This window comes from Rhinolophus ferrumequinum, chromosome X (genome assembly GCF_004115265.2).
Source record: "Rhinolophus ferrumequinum isolate MPI-CBG mRhiFer1 chromosome X, mRhiFer1_v1.p, whole genome shotgun sequence".
Classification (NCBI taxonomy): domain Eukaryota; kingdom Metazoa; phylum Chordata; class Mammalia; order Chiroptera; family Rhinolophidae; genus Rhinolophus; species Rhinolophus ferrumequinum.
Window position 1 is genome coordinate 67,469,218 of NC_046284.1, and position 25,007 is coordinate 67,494,224.

At 35.5% G+C, this 25,007-nt stretch overlaps 1 pseudogene; it reads left to right on the forward strand.

The window, feature by feature from the left end:
• The first annotated feature begins 8,692 nt into the window (after positions 1-8,692).
• LOC117013354 (40S ribosomal protein S8-like) lies at positions 8,693-9,342 on the forward strand (annotated as a pseudogene).
• Positions 9,343-25,007: the final 15,665 nt, after the last annotated feature.

Consider the following 25,007-nt stretch of genomic DNA (forward strand, 5'->3'; position numbering starts at 1 on the left):
TCAATGGTGAAAGCTGCTCGGGTTGTCTGCAAAGCAAGTGATTAGGAACTGTGATGACTCCCAGGACATGGCTGATACTGACAGACCCTGCTTTTCTTCCTTCCTCCTAGCCATGTCTATAAGTCTCAGCTTCTCCAGTCTGGGTGGGGTGAAGTCAAAGTGAGTTGTGAAGTGTCCAAAATAACTTGGGAAATGGTCCCTCACCCTGCTCTCCCTCTTTCAGTGAGAGGAACACTTTCTGGCTTGGGTGTTTCCTCTTGGTGCTGAGCAATGCTTGGAGGAGATAAAATGAAACTTCTTCCTTCCATTTTTTATGTAGTTATTAACTTTTTTGTTTCACTGTATTGCTGTAGTTTCTTAAGTGGATTCCAGAGCTCTCCTAGAGCAGTTTTTTTTCATGGATATTTCTAATTGTTGATCTCTTGGGGTGGGTGGAGGCTGGCATCTCCTACCATCTTTGTAACATCATTCTGTTTTTCTTATGGAATTTTATCGAGCTTTTTTATTTCTGAACTTTTAGAATTATGATTATCTCTTCAGATTTGATGGTGGTTATTTCTCAAACTTGCATATTTTTGTCCCGTTCTTAGGACTCCGTTGATTAAATTAAGGCAACTGTTCAAACATCAAATGGCAGAATGAGTTATTCAATTTGAAATAGGGGGGGATTATCCATAATGACGGAGAAAGGACAGCTTATAACACCATGTACATATGCTTCAGTTTTGTAATTTACTTCCAGGGAGAAACAATTCCTTAGGAGTGAAAAAGTATCAAAGTAAACCAGCTTTATGTAAAACTGCACTGATTTTTAAAACGTATAACTATTATCTACATAGATTTGAGGGCGACTACTTACTGATATAATACTTTAAATCGCAAGGGGTTCAGAACCAGTTTTTTACTACATATTTTCATGAGACATACTGAAAGGAACTCAATAATAGCTATATTTAGAAAATATAAATGTGTTGCAAATTGAATAGCTAATTTTGTAAGTGTTATGCACTCATGGTCAGTCTCTATTCGAACAGGGATAATTAGATTCTACAGAAGATTTTAGAAATATAAGATTACTAATCCTGACCTTAAGTGATGAAACATTATTATGTCAGTTAATGAAATTGCACAGGATTCCTTCTTTTAGTCACTTCATGTTGTTTCTTTGTCCTTGCAACATATAGGAAATAAATTCTATTTTATTTTAATATACTGCATTTCCTTTAGTTTATAATTTTGATAGCATTTCAACATAAATTCTGTTTCAAACAATAATACCAGTAGTTAGCTGTTATGATCCAATATTAGCCATTGACCTTATACGTCAAAGTCCTCTACAGGTATTATCTAATGTCTCATAAGTCTATGGTTATTTTAGTATCTCTTTTTTGCATCTGTAGTTTAAAATAAGACAAATTACATACATAAAATAAGATTCATTAGACTGCGATAAGGGAGAAATTGTAAAGGTACTTCCTGTAAGAAAAATAGTGCTCTTGTTGGGAAAAGTATATTTGTTTCGGCCTAGATTAGTCTTTTAGTTGATATAATTAAAATTGCAATCAATATTTGTAGGGTGTTATTTTTATTTCTACTGACAATTTTAGAAGCTATATAATTAACAACATGAAGTCAAAGGTATACTCCATAATACTTACAATATTATACAATATATAGTCAGCAGTTTCATACATTTGATGCTAGCTATTTCTTATGGAACACCAAATCTTTCGAACAAAAGCAAATGTATTATTATGGGATAATTTTAAAATGTGATGGTGTACTGTTAATAGCAATTGAATTGTTTCTCTATTATCCATTACTTGATCAGTTTTCCCAACCCTATGAGAGGGAAAATCAGAATTTAATTATTGTAGCAGAATGAGGTATTCATCTTGAAATAGCTTTGTGAGACCCACTATGAAATACAATTAATCAGAAACTGATGTTTTGTGCTTTGATTAACTGAATTTATTGAGCCTTGAAACATTTTTCTCTTTATAAATGGAAAGCTAGAAAGATATTCTCCTGGGGAATCAAAGCTGGACCCCATAAATTTAATAGGATTTTGTATCAAGGTTGCCATGAAGCTTTAGTAAACACACAGAGTTTGTGTTTCTGTGGCATAATGTCCTCTGGAAAGAAGTTGGCCTTCAACAACCTGAGCATGACTTTACTTGGCAAAGTCAGTTTGCGTTAAGCATTCTGACCTTAAAAATTAAATAATGTTTTTTCTCAAACTTTGCATTTCAGTGTGGCTGTCCTCTTGCTTTTTTCTTTATAACACTATATAAAATGGTTTGTTCTGTGGAACATCCTACTGAAGAAGCCAGCCACAAACCAGAATTGATCTAGGGTGACTGAGAGACCCAAAATAACAATGAGATTAAGCACATCACTGTCCTCTTTTTATTTTGCTTAAAAACATGTTCATCTTCAGCAACCAAAAAACATTCAAGGAGCTTATAATTTGTTTGAGTAGGTATTTTATATGCTTATATATAAAATTCTAATATTGGACATGTGTTTGCAAACTGCACAAATACACACAGATTCTAATATCCCAAAGAGAATATTTTGTCCTACAGCAAAGGGAAAACAAGGTCAAGAGCATATGAGATTATAAACAAATGGCAGAATAAGGTAAGAGCATAAGGGTGTGGAAAACAAGGTCTGTGGTGCTTCAGAGGAGCACAGATCCTATCTGGTTCAAAATACGTAAGGCTTCATGTGAAGGGCTTTGGAGGATGGATAGAGTTTCAGCAACTCGAGGAGTAAACAGCACGGGTAAAGTTACTGTGGCAGAGATTTGCAAGGTGTGTTTAGGGTAGAGTGAGAAAGTCAATTGAATTGAAAGCAGAACACCTATGGTGAGGGAAGGCATAGGGTGAAATGTAAAGAAATACAATGGGCTCTTGCACAATGCAGGGAATGGGCACTGATGCACAGGCAGTCAAAAATCTACATATAACTTTTGATACCACCAAAACATAACTACAGTTACAGTTGTATTCATGGAAGATTAGTTCCATAACCCCCCATGATTCAAAAATAAGCAGATGATCAAAGATACATAAGGCTGACTATATATTCGTTGAAAAAAAAACAAACAACTGTATGTAAGTGGACCATGTTGTTCAAGGGTCAACTGCACATTGGTTCATGTGGAAGGCATAAATGTTAAACTGAGGAATTTATAATAAGTCAGAAAGTGGTGGAGAGCAATTAAGTGTTTTGAACAGGAATGTTTGAGAGAAGCTGGAGGTCTCAATCCTATCTGTACTTTAGAATCATTTGGGGAAACTTTTAAGAAATTACTTATGCCAGGACCCTTCCCCCAGTGATTTGATTTAACTGGGCTAGGGTTAGACACAGGTGTTTGCTATATTTTAAAGTGCCACATGTGATTATAATATTCAGCCAGTATTAATAATCACAGATATAAGAGTTACAGATTTCTCAACCTGGGTATGCATAATTTGAACCAAGTCTGTCTTAATTACCTTGACTCTTTCTTTTTCCCTGGTATTCATCTGACAAACTCTAAAACCTGATTAATTCTCACAAAGATAGTTAAGAACACAGTTGCCATATATAGTGACAGAAGGAGACTGGACTTTGGGGGGTAAGCACACAATGCAATATACCTATGATGTATTACAAAATTATACACCTGGGGATTTCCAGTCAAGATGACAGATTAGAAAAATGCTGTGCTTCCATCCTCTCATGACCACATTAAAATTACAACTACAGGAAAACCATTATTGAGAATCACCAGAATCTAGCTAAACTAAAGCCCTAAAACTAAAGACATATAGAAGAAGCCACCACTAGACTGGTAGGAGGAACAGAGATGAGGAACAGGATGGTCCCATACCCATGTGTGACCTTTAAATATCAAGAAGGATATCACAGCTGTGGAGGTCCCCTCACTGGAAGAGCAAGGGGTTCCAGCCCCACACCAGACTCCCTAGCCCAGTGTTCCAGTGCAAGGGAGAGAAGCCGAGTAACTTCTGGCTGTGAAAACCAACAGAGTTTGTGGCTCAGTGAGATGGAGGGCAGCCGCAGTCCCAGGAACTCCCCTTAATGGGCTGGCACTCAGACTTACTTGCTGATGGACTCACTCATTCTGAGCTCCAGTGCTGGGGCAGCAGCTTCAAAGGCAACAAAGACTTATGGGAAGGAACTGAGTTGTTGGCCTTCAGGGCAAGGGCTGGAAGGGCAGCTTTCTCCCATAAAGAAGTGCTGACAGAATCCATTGTTTCTTCATTGAGCTCTCTCCTCTCCCCACATGCAGAAGCAGGTGGCTGCCTTATCTGAATTTTCATCAACCTAGCTAACATGGTTAGTTTGTTCTGACCAAATGATTCCCTGAGACCCCACCCAACCCAACTTTTGGGCACACCCAAGCTACTTCTAGTGGATTTTAAGTACAAACCACCTGTTTTGGTTCATGCTGCAGACTTTCTTAAAATCTCTCAAAGGTTCACAAAATCTAAACAAGCAGCATTTGACTTCAGAATGTCCTATACCTCTTGCTGAACAACTGCAAGCCTGACACAAATGGCAGCCAGACTTGGATCATGGTTTGGCCTCTAAAGGCACCTCCAAGCCCAGGATGGGTGGTGACCATAGGAAGATTGCTTTGTGGCTCATGCCAGGTGGCTCCAGGCAAGGCACAGGCTGCCATTGGACTTGGACTTCTCAAGGGCCCCTTCAGGAGACCCCAGTCCTGACACACCCAGTGGCCAGCGTCAGACCATCAGACCGAGCTGGAGCATCACACGGCTGCCTCCAGGGACAACATACCCAAAGGGCACACTGAGCAGGCACCAGAGCCCTACTAATGTGAATCCTGCTCCATAGAGTCAGCCCTTGCAGAACAGCAACTCCACTGTAGTCATGGCCAGTCCTCACAACAAATTAGCCCTAGGGTCAATCCCTTCCATTGATGTGAAAACAGCAATCAAGGCTTAACTGCAACAGAAGAAGACACACAAATCATACAAGGGACACACCAGCAGCACCCAGCTCAGGTGACCAAGGAGACTGTGCCACTGGCCCCACAGGACACCTACTACATAAGTCCACTCTACGAAGACTGGGAGACATAGTAGCCGTATCTAATACATAGAAACAAGCACAGGGTGGCAGCCAAAATGGGGAGACAAAAAAACATGTCCCAAATCAAAGAACAGAACAAAGCTCCAGAAAAAGAACTAAACAAAATGGAGGTAAGCAACCTGCCAGGTACAGAGTACAAAGCAATGGTAATAAGAACACTCAAGGAACTAGGTGAGAACTTCAAAGAAGAGACAGCAAGCATAAAAAAAGGATTTAGAAACACTAAAAAAGAACCAGTCAGAAAAGAAAAGTACAATAACTGAAATGAGGAATGCATTATAAGGAATCACCAAAAGACTAGATGAAGCAGACTATCAAATCAATGATTTGGAAGATAAGGAAGCAGAAAACACCTGATCAGAACAGCAAAAAGAAATAAGAATTAAAAAAAAAAACGAGGATAGTTTGAAGGACATCTGAGACAAAATCAAGTGTACCAACATTCACATCATAGGGGTACCAGAAGGAGAAGAGAGAGAGCAAGGAATTAGAAACCTATTTGAGAAATAATGATGTAAAACTTCCCTAAACTGGAGAAGAAAATAGACATACAAGCACAAGAAGCACAGAGAGTTACAAACAAGATCAACCCAAAGAGACCCACACCAAGACACGTCACAACTAAAATGCCAAATGTTGAAGACAAAGAATCTCAAAAGTAGCAAGAGGAAAGCAGTTAGTAACCTACAAGGGAGATCCCATAAGACTGTCAGCTGATTTCTCAACAGAAACTTTGCAGGCCAGAAATGATTGGCACAAAATATACAAAGTGATGAAAAGCAAGGACCTACATCCAAGATTACTCTTGGGAAGCTCTTTATCTGTCCTTTGATTCTAAATGAAAGCTTTTCTGGGTAGAGTAACCTGAAGGCTTATAAACTCTTGCAAATGTATAAAAGAAGACATGTATAAAGGTGTGCACGTTATGCTGTTTGTGTTAATCTAAAAGTAGAAATGGCTTAGCTGCCAATCAGTGGGAGAATGGGTAAACAATAGTTTATTCTTCCTTTGTTGCTTTCAGTTTTATATCCCACATACAATGTGAAATATAGATAATATATTACAGAATTTTACACTTGAAACCTATGCAATTTTACTAACCATTGTCACCCCAATAAATTTTAATTAAAATATGCATTGAATTAGTAATCAAAGAACTCCCAACAAAGAAAAACCTAGGATCAGATGGCTTTTTTGTAGAATTCTAGTAATTAATTAAAGAATAATTAAAACCAATGCTTCTCAAACTCTTTTTTAAAAATGAAGAAGAGGGAATTCTTGCAAACTGAGGACATCATTACTCTATCAAAACCAGAGAAAAATAATACAAGAAAAAAACCCTGCAGATTAATATTCCTGATGAATATTGATTTAAAAATCCTTAACAAAATATTAGCAAACTGAATTCATGGGCATATTAAGGGAATCTATGCCATGACCAAGTAGAGTTTCTCCCTGTGATGCAAAGATGGACCATCATGTGAAAAGCAATCAATACAATACACTATGATAACAGAAAAAAGAATGAAAAAAATCACATGATTATCTCTCTGTACACAGAGACATGTTCCAAACACAACAGACAAGATTCAAAATATTTTCATGATAAAAACATTCAATAAACTAGAAATAGAATGATATTACCTCAAAATAATAAAGGGCATACATGAAAAGTTCACAGGTAATATCATATTTGACAGTGAAAAATTTAAAGTATTTTCTTTAAGATCTGTAACAAGGCAAGGATTCCTACTCTTGCAGTTTCCATTAACCATGGTACTGGAAGCTTTAGCCAGAGCAATTAGGCAAAGGAAAAAAAAAAAAAAGAAAAACATCCAAATTGGAAAGGAAGGACAAATTCATCTTTGTTTTCAGATGACTTGATTTTACATATAGAAAACCCTAAATATTCCACAAACTGTTAGAACTAATAAATGAATTTAGAAAAATTGGAAGATATAAAATTGGAAATCAAAAATCAGTTGAATTTGTATCACTAACCACAAAAACAACCTGAAACAAAATTAATAAAATAAACCCATTTACAATAGTATCAAAAATAATAAAATACTTAAGAGTAAACTTAACCAAGGAAGTGAAAGACTTATACCCTAAAAACAACAAAACATTGCTGAAAGAAGTTAAATTACACAGATATAAATGGAAAGATGTTCCATGTTCATGGATAGGAAAAAATGATATTATAATGTCCATACTAAACAATGAAATATATAGGTCTGATGCTTTCTGTATCAAAATCCCTGGCTTTTTTTGTTGTTGTTGCAGAAATTTAAAAAAATAAATAAATAAACTGTCTTAAAATTCATGTAGAGTCTCAAAGGACACAGAATAGCCAAAATAATTTTGAGAGCGAAAGACACTTCATGCTTCCTGATTTCAAAACGTATTACAAAGCTACAGTTATCCAAACAGTATGATATTGGCATAACAATCATATAGACTAATGGAACAGAATAGAGAGCCCAGAAGTAAACCCTTGAGTATATACTCAACTGACCTGAAACACAGGTGACAGGGGGTCTTCAACAAATTTTGTTCTCTCTACCATACCAGTAGTTTTGTGAAAACTAGATATCTACACACAAAAGAATAAAATTCAAAGTTTACCTTACACTATATACAGAAAACTATAAAACTCTTAGAGGAAACTGTAAAGGCAAAGCTTCATGACATTGGAATGGGAAATTATTTTTTTGGATATGAAACCAAAAACACAGGCAACAAAAGCAGAAGCAGATTGTGTTGGGTCTACATCAAACTTAAAACTTCTGTACATCAAAGTACACAATCAGCAGACAGAAAAATGAAACCTATGTAATGGGAGAAAATAATTGTAAACCATATACAAATAATGAGTTAATATCCAGAATATACAAAGAACTAGTACAACTCAGTAACATCAGTAAAAACATAACCCAATTAAAAAGTGGGCAAAGGACTTGACATTTCTCCAAAGAACACATAAAAATGGCCAATGGCCAACAAACATATGAAAAGATGCTCATCATCAAAAATCATCAGGAACATGCAAATCAAAATCCCAATGAGAGATCACCTCACACATATTAAGATGGCATTTTTTTTAAAAAAGAGAAAAGTGTTGACAAGGATGTGAGAAATTGGAACACTTATGTAAAATGATACCACCGCTATGGAAAATAGTATGGTGGTTCCTTAAAAAATTAATAAATCACACTTGAAACCTATATAATTTTATTAACCAATGTCATCCCAATAAATTTAATAAAAATTAGAACTACCATATGATCCAGCAATCCCACTTCTGGGTATATATCCAAAATAATTGAGAACAGGGTTTCAAAAATATTTTGACACCCATGTTTATTGCAGCATTAATCATGTCAATGGATGAATGGATAAATAAAATGCTGTATTTACATACGAGTACAATGGAATATCATTTAGATTTAATAAAGGAAATACTGTCATATGCTACAACATGGTTGGCCCTTGAAGATATTATGCTAGATGAAATAAACCAATCAAAAAAGACAAATACTCTCTTTCCAATTGATGCCACGCCATGGGCATCTCTTGGGACAACTGGTACCAGCACCGCAAGTCTGGGGGCAAGAGAAAGCCCTACAACAAGAAGTGAAAATATGAGCTGGGATGCCCTGCTGCCAAATGCTAAGATTGGTCTCCATTGTATGCACACAGTCCATGTGTGTGGAGGCAACAAGTACCGTGCATTGAGGCTGGATGTGGGGAACTTCTCCTGAGGCTGCGAGCATTGTAGGTGCAAAAGAAGGATTATTGATGTTGCCTACAATACATCCAACAACGAACTGGTCCACACCATCACCCTAGTAAAGAACTGCATTGTGCTCACTGACAACATACCCTACCGACAGGCAGGGGTATGAGTCTCACCATGCACTGACCCTGGGACACAAGAAGGGGGCCAAGCTGACTCCTGAGGAGGATACAATTTTAAACAAAAAATGATTAAAGAAAATTCAGAAGAAATATGATGAAAGAAAAAAGAAAGCCAAAATCAGCAGTCTTCTAGAGGATAGGTTCCAGTGGGGCAAGCTTCTTGCATGCATTGCTTCAAGACCAGGACAATGTGGCCAAGCAGATGTCTGTGTGCTGGAGGGCAAGGAGATGGAGTTCTACCTGAGGAAAACAAGGCCCGAAAAAGCACATAAATCATCCTCCCTCCTAGCTTAGTCCATGTAATAAAGATGTTTTGTATTCTGTTAAAAAAAAAAAAAAGACAAACACTGCAAGAAGTATGAAGTATCTGAAGTAATGAAACTCACAGAAACAGAAATTAGAATGGTGATCACCAAGGCTTAGGTGAAGGGGGAAATGGGGAGCTTCTGTTCAATAGGTATAGAGTTTCTGTCATGCAAGTTGAAAGAGTTCTGGAGATCTATTCTACAACAACATGCATATAGTTAGCAATTGTACTATACACTGAAAATTTAAGAAAGTGAATTTTTCATGTGTTTTTTACTACAATAACACACATACACACACACACACACACACACACACAGTAAAAACAAATCAAGAAAGCAGCTGTCATGCCAGGAAAAGATATGGAGGAATATTAAATTCATTGCTAAGTGACAAAGGCCAGTCTGAAAAGGCTATACACGGTATGATTTCAACTATATGGCATTCTGAAAAGAATAAAACTACAGAGATAGTGTAGAGATAGAAAGGATAAAACTACAGAAAAATGTAGAGATCAGTGGTTGCCAAGGATTCGGGATGGGGGGTGGTGTTGTAATTGTTAATTTTATGTATAAACTTGTCTAGGCTGTGGTACCCAAATATTTAGTCAAACATTTTTTTCCAGATATTTCCATGAAAGTATGTTTTAGATAATATACATACTTATATTATATACATACATAATATAATATAGAAAAAAAGGTTAACATTTAAATCAGTAGACTTTGAGTAAATCAGTTTACTATCTATAATATAGGTGGCTATCATACAATCATTTGAGGTCTTAACCCTCAATATCTCAGAATATGACTTTATTTGGAGATAGGGTCTTTAAAAAGGTAATTAATTTAAATGAGGTAATTAGGGTAGCCCCTACTCCAATAGAGATGGTGTCTTTATAATAATATTAGGACACAGACACACAGACCGAGCAGCAACCATGTGGGGACACAGTGAAAAGGCAGCCATCTGCAAGCCAAGGAGGGATGCCTCGGAAGAAACCAAACCCTACTGGCACCTTGATCTTGAACTTCTTGCTTCCAGAATTGTGAGAAAATAAATTTATGTTATTTAAACTACCTCTTCTATAGTAGTTTGTTTTAGTAGCCCTAGCAAACTAATACAGGGGATTAAGGGGAAGGGGTAAATAAATGGAGCACAGGGGAATTTTAGAACAGTGAAACTATTTTATATGATACTGTAACGGTGAATATATGACATGGATTTATCAAAACTGGTAAAACTATGTAATACAAAGAGTGAACTCTAATGTAAATTATGGATTTTAGTTAATGATAATATTTTGAATTTGGCTTATCGTTAAAACAACAAAATACCACTACACACCTATAAGAATAGCCAAAATCCAAATCACTTACAACACTAAATGCTGCGAACATGTGGAGCAACAGAAACTCTCATTGTCAGTGGGAATTCAAAATACCGTGCTTCCCCAAAAATAAGACATAGCTGACCCATCAGCTCTAATGCGTCTTTTGGAGCAAAAATTAATATAAGACCTGGTATTTTATATTATATTATATTATACCCAGTTTTATATTATATAAGACCCGGTACTATATTAAATTATATTATATTATATTATATTATATTATATTATATTATATTATATTATATTATATTATATTATAGACCCGGTCTTACATTATATTAAAATAAGACCAGGTCTTCTATTAATTTTTGCTCCAAAAGACGCATTAGAGCTGATGGTCTGGCTAGGTCTTATTTTCAGGAAAACACGGTAATACAACCACTTCGGAAGACTGTTTGGCATTTTCTTACCAAACGAAACCTATGCTTACCATATGATCCAGTAATTATGCTGCTTGGTATTTACCTAAATGGGTTGAAATTTTCTTTCCATACAAAAACTGCATATAGATTTTTACCGTAACTTTATTCATAAATGCCCAAAGTTGGAAGCAACCAAGATGACCTTCAGTAGGTGGATGGATAAATAAACCGTGTCACATCCAGACAATGGAACATTACTCAGTGCTAAAAATAAATGAGTTATGAAGCCATGAAAAAAAATTGGAGGACATTTAAATGCATATTATTAGTTTAAAAGAAAAAGCCGATCCAAAAAGGTTGCACACTGTATGATTCAATTACACGGCATTCTGGAAAAGGCAAAACTATGGAAAAAGTTAAAATATCAGTGGTTTCCAGGAGTTGGGAGGAAGGGGTGTATAGGCAGAGCACAGGTTTTTAGGGCATGATACTATTCTGCATGATACTGTAATAGTGGATACATGTCATTATATATTTGTCAAAACTCCTAAAATGTACATTACCAAGAATGAAATGCAATGTATGTAATTTAAGTGATATTGACATGTCAAAAAATGCAGGTAACAAATGGACTACGGTGGTGTGGGGTGTTGTTAGTGAGGAAAGCTGTGTATGTGTGGGGGCATATGAGAACTTTCTTTGGCTCATATGAATCTAAAATTTTGCTATGAAGTTAAAATTCCCATAAAAAGTAAAATCTATTAAAAACATTGTCTTATCACTTTTAACAAATGTACCATAGTAATGCAAGACATTAACAGTAGGTGAAAATCTTTGCAGGGAGCAGGGTATATGAGAACTCTTTGTACCTTCTCACAATTTCTATAAACCTACAACTGCTCTAAAATAAATTCTATTAAAATTTATGTGTATGTAAATATGTATGTTCTATATCGTGATAGGAAATTAACATCCATTTGGGCCCTTTATAGAATAAACTTAAATCCATAGATTTGGGACCTGTGAGGCATTGTGATGGACATATATAAACAGCTTTCATCCTTATGAGGACTGGAAACTAAAATTGTTTCTTATACATATCAAATTACTTATTTTTAAATTATTTCTTAGTGTGGACAGATTGTGATAAGCTAAATTTCTTTTTCTCAAGGTACATGTGAAGCATATCAATGAGAAATGTGAAAAGAGTGTGTCTGGGTGGAGTGAACATAACTGTTGCAAAAAAACAACAACAAAACTGTTTGTATTTGTCCAATGTCAGTGTTATAAATTTAAAAAAGTAAGGATATCCTATCTTTTTTCAATATAGTTTCTCCATGTTGTCATCTTGTATAGGGTGCTTGTTGTACATCAGTGGCTCTCATTCCTGTGAGTTTCTGGGTCATAAAGAAAACCATGTTTCTTTAATTATAAGATGTATAGTTTTTCACATTTCAATGTTTCTGGAATAAGGATGCCATATATATTATATATATACACACATATACTTTTAATATAGTGTTCTTTTCCTTCCATTGAAGTTGTTATTAAGTCAACAATAAAACTTAAAACTTAAAGTTTCTTGAAAGTAGAGGAGTACATATAATCATCATTAACAAAGAATTCTTTACTTTTCTTAGATACTGCTGTTATTATTCTGCTCCAAACTGGTTTTTGTTTGTTTGTTTGTTTGGTTTTGTTTTGTTTTGTTTTTTTTTTTTACAAGACTCACTCAACAGTGTTTGTTCACTACATGGGTATCACTTTGTCTTTTTCCTACCATTTGTTTTCTAATATAAAAAAATAAAATAGAAGTTTTAATGCATTTTTCTATAACATCAGAATTTACATTGTTTTCATAAAACAAACAATAAAACACAATGAAGAATAGGATTGAGTCTAAAGAATTGAAAACCTGTTTTGTCTTCTCATCTTTGTTAAAAATTAAATGTTGTGGAACATTTAATAAATATAGAAAACATGGCACTTTTGAGTTTTCACACTGATAAATCATTTAGAAGTGATGCATAATATGTCGTTGAAATTAGTAGTTTTGCCAGTTGCTTAGTCATTTTAGTTCTGTACATTTTGGATGATTGCGGATGGTTTGCATAATACCTTCAAGATGAAAATAAAGTAGGCCACTGGAAAAGTCTGATAAGTATCTGAACATCTTGATAAGTAGTAAAACAGACGTCTGTTAGATGTTTAATCAAGATGACCCAATTTTAAAGATACGTAGTATCACTAAAAATCCAAGTACATATTATATATATCACAGCAGGAATTATGTAGGTCAGTGATAACAATTAGATTGAACCAGATGAAATGCCATTTTTGTAGGTCAAAAGCAGTCAAACATTAGAAAATTCGTATGGTCCAACCTAGTAAAATAATTTTAAATAACTAATCATACTATAAAAGCTGTCCAAACTTTTTGTTTTGAAGCACGAGTAAATCTCTCTTGTTTTATCAACTAATGAATGGGGTTGATAAACAATACATAATTAACCAAGTAAAGGCAATTTGTTCCACTAATGAAGGTTTTCTTACCGTAGAATTTTTAACATTTGAAGAAGTGAGGAAATAGATTTAATAGCAGTTGCAAGAATTTAATGAGTTATAGGCATGATAATCCCAATTTTCAGTTATACATTTTCAGTTTTTGCTATAGTACAGCCTTGAGCCTATTTCAAATAGTAAAATAAATTAGAAATGTGACATGGTTATTTAAATATCCTTAATTGGCTATGATAATGCACAGGATTACACCTTCCATCATGTAACAAAACGGTGATGTTAAGTCAATACCAGCATGGGTAGTCTTTCATTTGAATATTATGGGAATCATACATAATGTTCCTAATCTTTTTTCTATATTCTCTACTAACGTTAATGGTTTTCTTCTAGTGGATCAAGCTATGAGCTTCAGTCATCCTCAAATCCTCTCTTCTCACCTCTCCACATCTGATTGTTCATCAAGTCCCATCAATTCTACTTCAAAAATAACCCTCGAATCAATTTGTTACTCTGTTCCAATTTCCGTTTTTAAAAATTTTACAATTTTACCAGATTAAGATTTCTAGAATCTGAAAGATATTACTCTCTTACCTGAAAGCTTGTATGGTTCCTCTTGCTTATAGAATCAAATCTAAATTACTTAGTATATCGCAAAGGAGTTGAAAAATAATCTTCAGCATTCCTTTTCAGACTTATTTCCTGACACTTCACAGTCCAGGATTGCCAAGAATGGCACTTAGGACCCCAGTTATATCAAACTGTTTGCAATTACCTGAACATTTACACACTTTCATTGTTGTGCACTTATATGTGCTGTTCTACTTGAATGAATCAAAGAAAAGCAAGTGACAGAAAACATGAATGTTAATTTGCACTCTAAAAAAATTATGTCTTTTATACAACAAACTGTGAAATTCTTCACAGATCCTTTGAAATACATTCAAATGTTGAATGGACTTAATATCTTCACTGTGGATGGGATTGGTGCTCTTATAAAAGAAGCTCCAAAAGAATTCAGTATGGTGAAGTAGATAAAGACTGTGCCTGTGTCCTTCCATGAACACATTAAAATTACAACTAAATTATAGAACAATGAACCTGGAGAACCACCTGAAGTCTAGCCAAACAGAAGTCCTATGACTGAAAATATAGAGAAGCCACATCAAGACTCGTAGGAAGGGCGGAGATGTGGAATGGGCCCCAAACCTCCCTGTGATGGTTGAGAATCAGGAGGGATATCCAGGCCATGGAGGTTCCATTTGGAGCAACAAAGGACCCCAGCCCCACATCAGGCTCCCCAGCCCAGAGTACTGGTGCCAGGAATAGGAGATCCCACAACATCTGGCTGTGAAAAACAGTGCAGATTCCAACCATCTGGGTGGGATGGAAGGTGGCAGGAAACCCAGCTGTCCTCTTAAATGGTCTGTGCACAGACTCACTCGCTCGCAGGTACTCACCTTGGGCTCCAGTGGAGGGATGGTGATTCGGGAGGCGTCAGAACAATAGGGTGGTGAAGACTGAGGTGTGTGGCTCCGGAAGGAAGACTGGAAGACAGTTGGTATTTTCCCTGTGTGAGGTCCTTCTCCCATGCAGCCAGTAGGCAGGCACCATCTTGTCTGTGTTGAGCCTGGCCCCACAGGCCAAATCTGAATCTGATTGGCCTTGTGAGCTCAGCTTATCCACTCTGATGACTCACTGGACCACACCCCACCCAACTCCCCCAACACCAGAGGCACTTTCTCTGAGAGCATCCAGCCCTATCTGCATTGCACACATTGTTGGAAAACTATCTAAGTTCTTGGGCCTGCGCCCCAGGGTGCTGCAACTGGCTTTGGTGTGCTCTGAAACTTTTGCTTAGTAGCTCCAGGCTCAGCAGTGGTGTCAAATCAGAATCTACATTAATCTGGTGAGCACAACCTTCCCACTCTAATGATTCCCTCAGACCCTGAATCAACCAACTTGCATACCGAATGAGGCTTTATCAGCGGCTAAATCTTAAGGGAGGCTGCAGGTGGCAGCAGGCCTCAGGATGTCCTGACTTTTTGTGGAGCTACCCCAGATCCAGTACTGGGGGCAGAAAGCCTCAGTTTGTAGCATGGCCTCTCCCATGTGACTCCAGGTCCAGCACAGGCAGTGAACAACCATGGATCACTTTGTAGCTCTTACCAGGTAGTCCCTAGCCAGTCACAGGCAGTTGCTGACCTGGGCCTGCACCAGAGCACCTCCCAAAAGGCCCCAGAAACAACATACTTGGAGATTGGCTTCAGACTACAGCAGAACACCACAAGTGACACACACAAAGGGTGGTCTCAACAGGCACCAGAGCCCATTGGGGCAAATCCCACTCAATGGGATAAGCCCCACACACAGCAGCTTGTAAGCTTTGGACATGGCCAAACCCCACAGCCAGTCAGTCTAAGGGACAATCCCATCTACTGATGTGCCAATAGCAATTAAAGCTCAACTATAGCAGGAGGGCACACACAACCCACACCAGGGACCCTCCTGGAGAACTTGGAGCAGGTGACCAGGGAGATTTTGTCACTGAGCCCCACAGGACACATACTACATAAAGCCACCTGGCCAAGCCTAGTAGACATAGCAGATCTACCTAATACATAGAAACAAACATGGATATGCAGCCAAAATGAGAAAACAAAGAAATGTGTCCCAAATGAAAGAACAGGAGAAAAATCCAGGAAAGGAACTAAACAAAATGGAGGTAAGCAGCCTACAAAATAGTCTTTAAAACAAGGGCTATAAGAAAAGACAATGGTCTTAGTAATCCCACTTCAGGGTATTTATCCAAAGAAACCCAAAACACTACTTCAAGGAGATGTACACTTCCATATAGCCAAGATGTGGAGGCATCCTGGGTGACCATCAATGGATAAAAAAAGTAGGTGGTGCATATATACAGTGAAATATTGCTTGGCCATGGAGGAAATGAGTTCTTGCCATCTGCAGCTCATGGATGGACCTGGAGGGTTTTGTGCTCAGTGGAGTATATCAGACAGAGGAAGGCATATGCAATGTGATTTCACTTATATGTAGAATCTAAGCACAAAATTAACAAACAAAACAGAAACAAACTCATAGATACAGAGAACCATATTGATGGTTGACAGAAGAGATGCGGGTTGAGGAGGTAGGTGAAAAAAAAAAGCAAGGGATTAAGGAGTACAAATTGATTGTTACAAAGTAATTATAGGGGTGTAAGGTATAGCATAAGGGATAGAGTCAATAATATTGTAATAACTATGTAAGGTGTCAGATGGGTACTAGATTTGTTGCAGATAGATGGGAGGGGGTTTGGGGGGCAGAGTGAAAAAGATGAAGGGATTAAAAAGTACAAATTGGTAGTTAAAAAATAGTCATAATGATGTAAAGTAAAACATAGGGAATATAGTCAATGATATGGTAATAACTATGTATAGTGCTAGGTGGGTAGTAGACTAGTCGGGGGATCATTTCTTAAATTATATAAATGTCTAACTACTCTGCTGTACATCTGAAATTAATATAAAATAATATTGAATGTCGACTGTAATTGAAAATTTTAGAAAGGGTGGAAAATATAAAGGTGAATAAGAGGTCAAAATTTCCAGGTATAAAACAAATAATTCATGGGGATGTAATATACAGCATGGGGAATATAGTCAATAACATTGTGAAAGCATAGCACAGTGTCAGATGGTTGCTGGACTTATCACTTCTTTAGGTATATAAATGTTGAATAACTGTGATGTACACCTGCAACTAATATAATATTGCATGTTAGTTGTATTTTTAATTAAAAAAATATTTAAAAGAAAAGAAGCTCCAGAGAGTTCCCTCACCCTCTCAGCCATGTGAGGAAACATTAAGACAGCCTTCTGTGAATCAGAAAGCCCTCACCAAACATACAATCTGCTGGCGACATGATTTTAGACTTTCCAGCCTCTAGAACTGTGAGAAATAAATGTATGCTCTTTATAAAAAAAAAAAAAAAAAAAAAAAAAAAAAAAAAAAAAAAAAAAAAAAGTTGGGCCTATTGGAATAATTGACTGAGTGGTATAGGAAGGATGTTCTGGTGAGAGTAGTTCATTCAGGTGCAGTTAAGGAGAGGGTTCATTGTCTATACAGAATATACCCATAGAGACTAACAAAACTGACTAAAAGTTAAAAAAAAAAATCTTCATTGTGTTGATTCATACTACTATATGTTTCATACACCTGCCAGTAGATTTGTCATTGAGCATGATCTAGGCCTGCGATTATATTAAAAATACTGAATTTGGATTTTATCTGCCAAAGTGACCTCACAAATTCCACAGTAAAATGTGGAATATTATGTTTGTTTTTTTTCTTTTTCTACCTCTTATACATTTTGGAAGAATCAAGTGAGAACATAGGTGAACAAATAGTATAATCCATATTCTGCTATATAAATATAAGGTGCTATTAAAATAAATCCTAGGAAATGGACATTATCATTTCATCAAAAGAAAGTATTCAGGAAATGTATTATATTTCAGCAAATAAGTCACTGAACCTAACTTAGCATATTTTATCAGCTAGGTACTATTTAGGGATCATTAGAGTTAAAAGGATTTTTTTTTTATTAAAGCTTATTAAGGTGACAATTGTTAGTAAAGTTACATAGATTTCAGGTGTACAATTCTGTAATACATTATCTATATATCACATTGTGTGTTCACCACCCAGAGTCACTTCTCTTTCCATCACCATATATTTGATCCCCTTTACCCTCATCTACCACCTCCTCCCCACTTACCCTCTGGTAACCACGAAACTATTGTCTGTGTCTATGAGTTTTTGTTTCTTCATTTGTTTGTCTTGTTCTTTTGTTGTTTTCAGTTTTCTGTACCACATATCGGTGAAATCTTATGGTTCTCTGCTTTTTCTGTCTGACTTATTTTTCTTAGCATTATAATCTCAAGATCCATCCATGTTGTCACAAATGGCACTATTTCATCTTTTCTTATGGCTGAATAGTATTCCACTGGGTGTATATACCACAACTTCTTTATCCATTCATCTATCAAAGGACACTTTTGTTGTTTCAATGCCTTGGCCACCGTAAATAAAGCTGCAATGAATATTGGAGCACATGTGTCTTTATGGATGCATGTTTTCAGAATTTTGGGGTAGATACCAAGGAGAGGGATTGCTGGGTCAATTGGAAAACCATGTACAAAAGAATGAAACTAGACTGCTATCTGTCACCATGCATCAAAATTAGCTCAAAATGGATCAAAGACCTAAACATAAGACCTGAACCAATAAACTGCATAGAAGAAAACATAGGTACTAAACTTATGGGCCTTGGGTTCAAAAAGGATTTTATGAATTTGATTTGAAACGGAAGGGAAGTAAAAGCTAAAATAAGTGAATGGGACTATATCAAACTAAAAATTTTCTGCACAGCAAAAGAAGCCATCGACAATATAAAGAGGCAACCAACTGAAAGGGAGAAGATTTTTACACACAACGCCTCCAATAAGGGGCTAATATCTAAAACATATAAAGAACTCATACAACTCAACAACAATAAAACAAACAATCCAATTTAAAAATGGGCAGAGGACCTGAAGAGACATTTCTCCAAAGAGGACATGCAAATGGCCAATAGACATATGAAAAAATCTCAACGTCACTAATCATCAGAGAAATGCAAATAAAACCCACAATAAGATATCACCTCACCCCAGTCAGAATGGCTATCATCAACAAGACAAATAGTAACACGTGTTGGAGAGGCTGTGGAGAAAAAGGAACCCTCATACACTCTTGGTGGGAATGCAGATTCATGCAGCTGCTATGGAAGGCAGGGTGTAGGTTACTCAAAAAATTAAGAATAGAATTACCATATGAACAAAAGGGATTTTAAAACAAAAGGACATAAAAAATTCACAATGAGGTCAGGGAAAACGAAAATAACTTTTTTTTAGCTGATGGATATTTTATAGAGAGAGGTATAAGTAAAATATTACAGGAACAGAGGCAGAAGCCAATTATTCTGCTGAGAAGAAACAATAGGGAAATTAGTGTTCAAGCACTCCATACCATCTCTTAGTATCACCTACTTGTAGCTATAAAATAACTTGTAAGAAGGTAAGTTTGACACAGCAGATTCCGTGGTCTCTTCCATATATTATGCATTCTGATGCTTTTGTAGTGAAGAATTCTTTGCTATGACTCAGCAAAGAACACTTTGGGGTAACAATGCCCATATGTTAGCCCAGGCAAAGTGACTGAAAAGTTAAGGAAGTTCAGATGACATTACAACCTGAGAGTATATTTGGTGAGCATTCCTAAACTAGCAGTTACAAGATTGTATTTTGTTTTCAGCTATACATAAATAAATTTGTAAAATTGTGTTTACAAATGTGTGTGTGTGTATCCAAAAAGTTACTTTGTTAAAATAAACCTCCTTAAATGAGACAAGTTTACTACAAAACCTAGGATGACATTGCCAAATGCTGAAGTATGAGTAGGCTCAGCAAAAGGTCATGTTATGATCAGGTACCAGAGGCAGAATGCTTAGAGAAGCACAAAGGAAAAAGAGTGTGGATTTTTTACCTAAACTTTTTTTATTTGAATCATAGCTTTCACACTTAGTAGTTATATGATTCTGAGTATATTGTTTATATCTCAGTTTGCCCATCTGTAAAATAGGAGTAATAATAGTACCTACCTCGATAAATTGTGAAGGTTAAGTAATTTAACATCTGTAAAATTTAAAAATATCACCTGGAAAAGAATGACACTTAAATGAGTGTTTGCTACTGTAATTGTTGTTGTCATTATAGGTTGTGAAATTTTCAAGGACTTGTGAAAATTATTGAAAGTTAACAAATATTTGTTGGAAACCCCCACCAAATTTATTAAATTAAAAGTAAGAAATATTTAAATGTTGTAAATATAAAAGCATGTGAAATTCATTAAATATTAGTTAATAACTCTAATATTTATATTCATACAACACCAAGAGTGGATCCTAATTCAAACTATGGACTTTGGGTGATAATGAGGTAGAAATGTTTGTCCATTGATTGTAACAAATGTACCACTCTAGCACTGGTATTGATGGTGGAAAAAACTGTGCCTGTGTGTGTGATGGGGGTATACAGGAACTCCATACTTTCTGCTAAATTTTGTTGTGATCCTAAAAATGCTCTAAAAATTAATCCATATGTAAAAAATTGTATTTGAAGACAATTTCTAGGTGATATTTTATCACTTCTCAATAATTCACAAATATGTACCAATTATAGCCAATTGTAAATTAAATTAGTTTTCAGTATCAGAATTCAAAAGCTAATAATAAAAATAACTCAATTTTTTTTTTTACAAATAAAGGCAATATTTACTGTGGCATGTGAATGTTGTTGGGTATTCTGAAAAATAGGATCTCTAACTAGAGCCTATTAGTCTTCAAACAGCTGCACTGAAGCTTCTTTTTTATAATTTATATTAAATTTATTGGGGTGATATTGGTTAATAAAATTATATAGGTTTCAAGTGTACAATTCTATAACGTATCATCTATATATTGCATTGTGTGTTCACCACCCAGAGTCAATTCTCCTTCTATCACCATATATTTCACCCCCTTTACCTTCTTCTACCACCTTCGTTTTTAATTATTTTTTTCACTTATAGTTGACATTCAATATTATTTTATATAAATTTCAGGTGTACAGCATAGTGGTTTGCTGAGCTAAAACTTGAGTAAAACTATTACACTTATTTATATAATTTACAAGATTGAGTTTATCCAATTGTTTCCTGTTTTCTTTTTGTGATTCTGAATAATATTTAATTTTTATATGCCACTTAATGAAATAATATTGAAGGTCAATATAACTGAAAAATAATTTAAAAAGAAGGTTATCTCTGGATGATGAAATTACTGGTAACTTTTCCATCTTTGTACTTTTGTTCATGTTTTAAATTCCGTGCAATGAGTACATGTGGCTTATGTCATCAGAAATAAAAAGCTGTAAAAATCTCCAAAGCTATAAATAATTGCAACAAAAGATTTGCTCTGATTTTGCTTTGGTTTGTTTTTTGAGACTAACGACAAAATGAGATTTCAGTTGTAGTGGGGAGGAACAGAAGCTATTCTCACTTTGATAATTTGTCTCTTACCTTTGCCTGCATCCGTTAAGGCTCTTTATGTCAGCTCAAGTCCATCTTGCTAGGAAACTAACTGGTCTATCCAAATAGGAATATTAATCTATTTAAGAAGAAACATTGTTGCTTTGATAAAAATGTGGTGCTGGTACCATGTATAAGAAGGTTTATATAAAATATACTTTTGAAAATATATGCATACAAAATGGTATATAAAACACTGCTTAAAACACATTAAAATATATCAATATTTCAATACATCACATAAATATGTGTATGCATACATGCATGTACATATGTGCAAATGGGTACAGCATTTTTTTAAACAAGGTTTCGTATCAGAACCATTTATAGTCCTTTCGAAAAATACTCATGCCTAGGTCTCAAGCATTCCTGACAATTGCTTATAAAGCTAATAAAAAACACGAACTCAGCTATAAGTAAATTTCCTTTATTATTTCTCCAAGATATACTTAATAACTCATTTTTCTCCAGGTTTTAAAACTAGGAAGAAATATATTGTCATGGCTTGACACACATGATATTAGAAAGTATTAATCTCTATTTGATCTGCTTGGTAGGGACAGTAAGCGGTTTAAGCTCATTGTGAGGACCATTTGGAGGAAAAGAAGTTACCATAAACAGAAGAAAATATCATGGCCATACACTATGTCCAGGCACTGCACCCAAATCTCTACATATGCAATCTCATTTAAGCTTCATTTAAAACCTGCAAACTACTCACTATTATGCACAGTTTAAGCAATCCAGGATCAGAAAATTCAATCACTTTGTTGAAATTCAGGTGGAAATTGGCAGAACTTGGGAGAACGAGGTCAAAATTATAACTTTCCCATTGTATTTTTTTTTTACTATTTTGTAACTACCAATTTTTACCTCTTAATCTCTTCCCCTTTTAAACAAATCTATTTTTTATTCTTTTATTTTTTAATTGCAGTTGACATTCAGTATTATTTTATATTAGCTTCAGGTGTACAGTGTAGTGGTTATGTTGACTACAGTGCTATTCACAATAGCCAAGATATGGAAGTAACTTAGTAAACATCAATAGATAACTGGATACAGATGTAGTATATATACACAATGGAATATTACTCAGCCATAAAAAAGAAGTCTTACCATTTGCGACAACATGGATGGACCTAGAAGGTATTATGCTACATGAAATGTCAGACAGAGAAAGAGAAATTTCCCAGTGTATTCTTGAAGACATACAAAGGAATGGCTTTAGGAGGCCTTAGCCTCCAATTACATACATCGGCTGTCCAGATAATCATACTAAATCAAAGCACAGTATTTATTATACAAATATGCCTGTAGGACAAATGCTTCAGCGTTCCCCTTCCACCAATTTGTCACCCTAGACCACCTGAAATCACCATTTCAGCATGAGAAGTGATTTTAATACCACACTGTTTTTGTACAATAGTTTTCCCTTAAAAACAGCTTGATATTCTTTCTTATTTGATATTTAACCATACTTTACTCAGCATCTATAGCCACTTTTCAATATTGTTTTCATAGGGGAAAAATACCTGTTCTTTATTTACTGTAGTCAATGGAGAACAAGAATGGTAATTCTAAGACCTGATTTCTCTAGCTAGTTTACTGGCTACCTGGCATGATCAAGGCTGTGCTATAGAAGAAGAGAGCGAGTAACCATAGACCATTAAAGATTCTCCTACTTGGATCTATTAGGACCAGATATGAACTCAGAATTACAGTCAGAGACCACAGGCTAGTGGCTTAGGCTTTGACACTGTAGGGGCCAGCAACTCTCCCCTTGCCTATTCAAACATGGTTGCTGAGGCATACTGCTTCTGCACTTCAGATTGAAAGATGAGGCTGACTTATTTTTTAGAGTGCTGTAATGTGATCTACTTCTGAAAATAAACTGGTTTCCCCTAAGCAATTTAAAAATATTAACCAGGAAATACTACCTCGTTAATATTGAGACATCGAGATAGTGTTTTTTGCCCGCATCACAGAAAATGCATGAGAAGTATTCTCTATTGAATCTCAAGTAACCTAACAACATTCCACACTGCTTATTTAATTAGCATTATATTAACTCACCTAATAAAATTCTATGCACACAGTGGGTGTTTGATACATATTTAAATGATGAGCATTTGAAAGATATCAAAAGCCTTGAGAAACCAGGTAAACCATTAATATGTTTAATTACCCTCATCTGCAAATTACTACAATTATAATATGCAAATATGACCATGTACTTGAATATTAACATACTATTACATAGAGTGACCATACCACTTCCCTCTCTGGAGTTTTTTCCCCTCTCTATAGACCTGTCTTTTCATTTCAGGCTTTAAAAAGTATGATCTTCCGTAAAGCAAATATTTTCTCAGAAGTTGTTCTTACCCTGGTCACACATAGCATTATGTGCATCCTTCAACATTCTCTGGACTGTGGACAAGTTTCTCAGTGCATATGCAACAATATATCACAGAGATGTCAATACAAAGAGATGGATTTCTCTTTAAGTAAAATGAAATTATCATAAATGGCTACATGGAGATGAGTTACATCACTATAGGTAAACTTGCAATCTCTATCCCACTGGCATAGCTATTTACATGTATAATTATCTTTCTGTTTATTTTAGTCTTCAATAGTACTGTAATTCACAAGTGGAAAAGAGATCTAATTATATTTGCAATGTTTATTGGAGGAACACAAATTGCATATTTAAAATATCTTTATTGATTTTTGTACACCTATGTTCTTTGGAAAGACTTGCGTTCACTTTCTTTCTTAAATATAATAAATCACTATTGCTTGCATTTATTTTTTATTTATTTTGGGCCAGCAATTTAAATACTCTTATCATATCATCCTCAAATTAAGCCTACAAAGTAGCTATTGTTCTTATTCTGAGAAACTGAGACAAAGAGGTTAAGTTTTTTTTCCCAAAGTTACACAGCTAGTAGAAACATAGACAAGATTCAACCCATGACTATCTAACTGAAAAGTCCATACTTTTGGTATTGTTTCCCTCTTAAAACTTCTTTTTTCTTTATGGCTCTGCAATCTTTTAATTTTTAGTTTTACAATGCACCAGACATTTTTCCATGCAATGAATGAAAATCTGCTGCTAAAACACAGAGGGCTGCAGCTGGATGAGAGTGACCCTAAGGCAAAACATTAGCCTAAGGTTACAGCCCAGGGCCTGGCAAATGCTTGCGGGGACA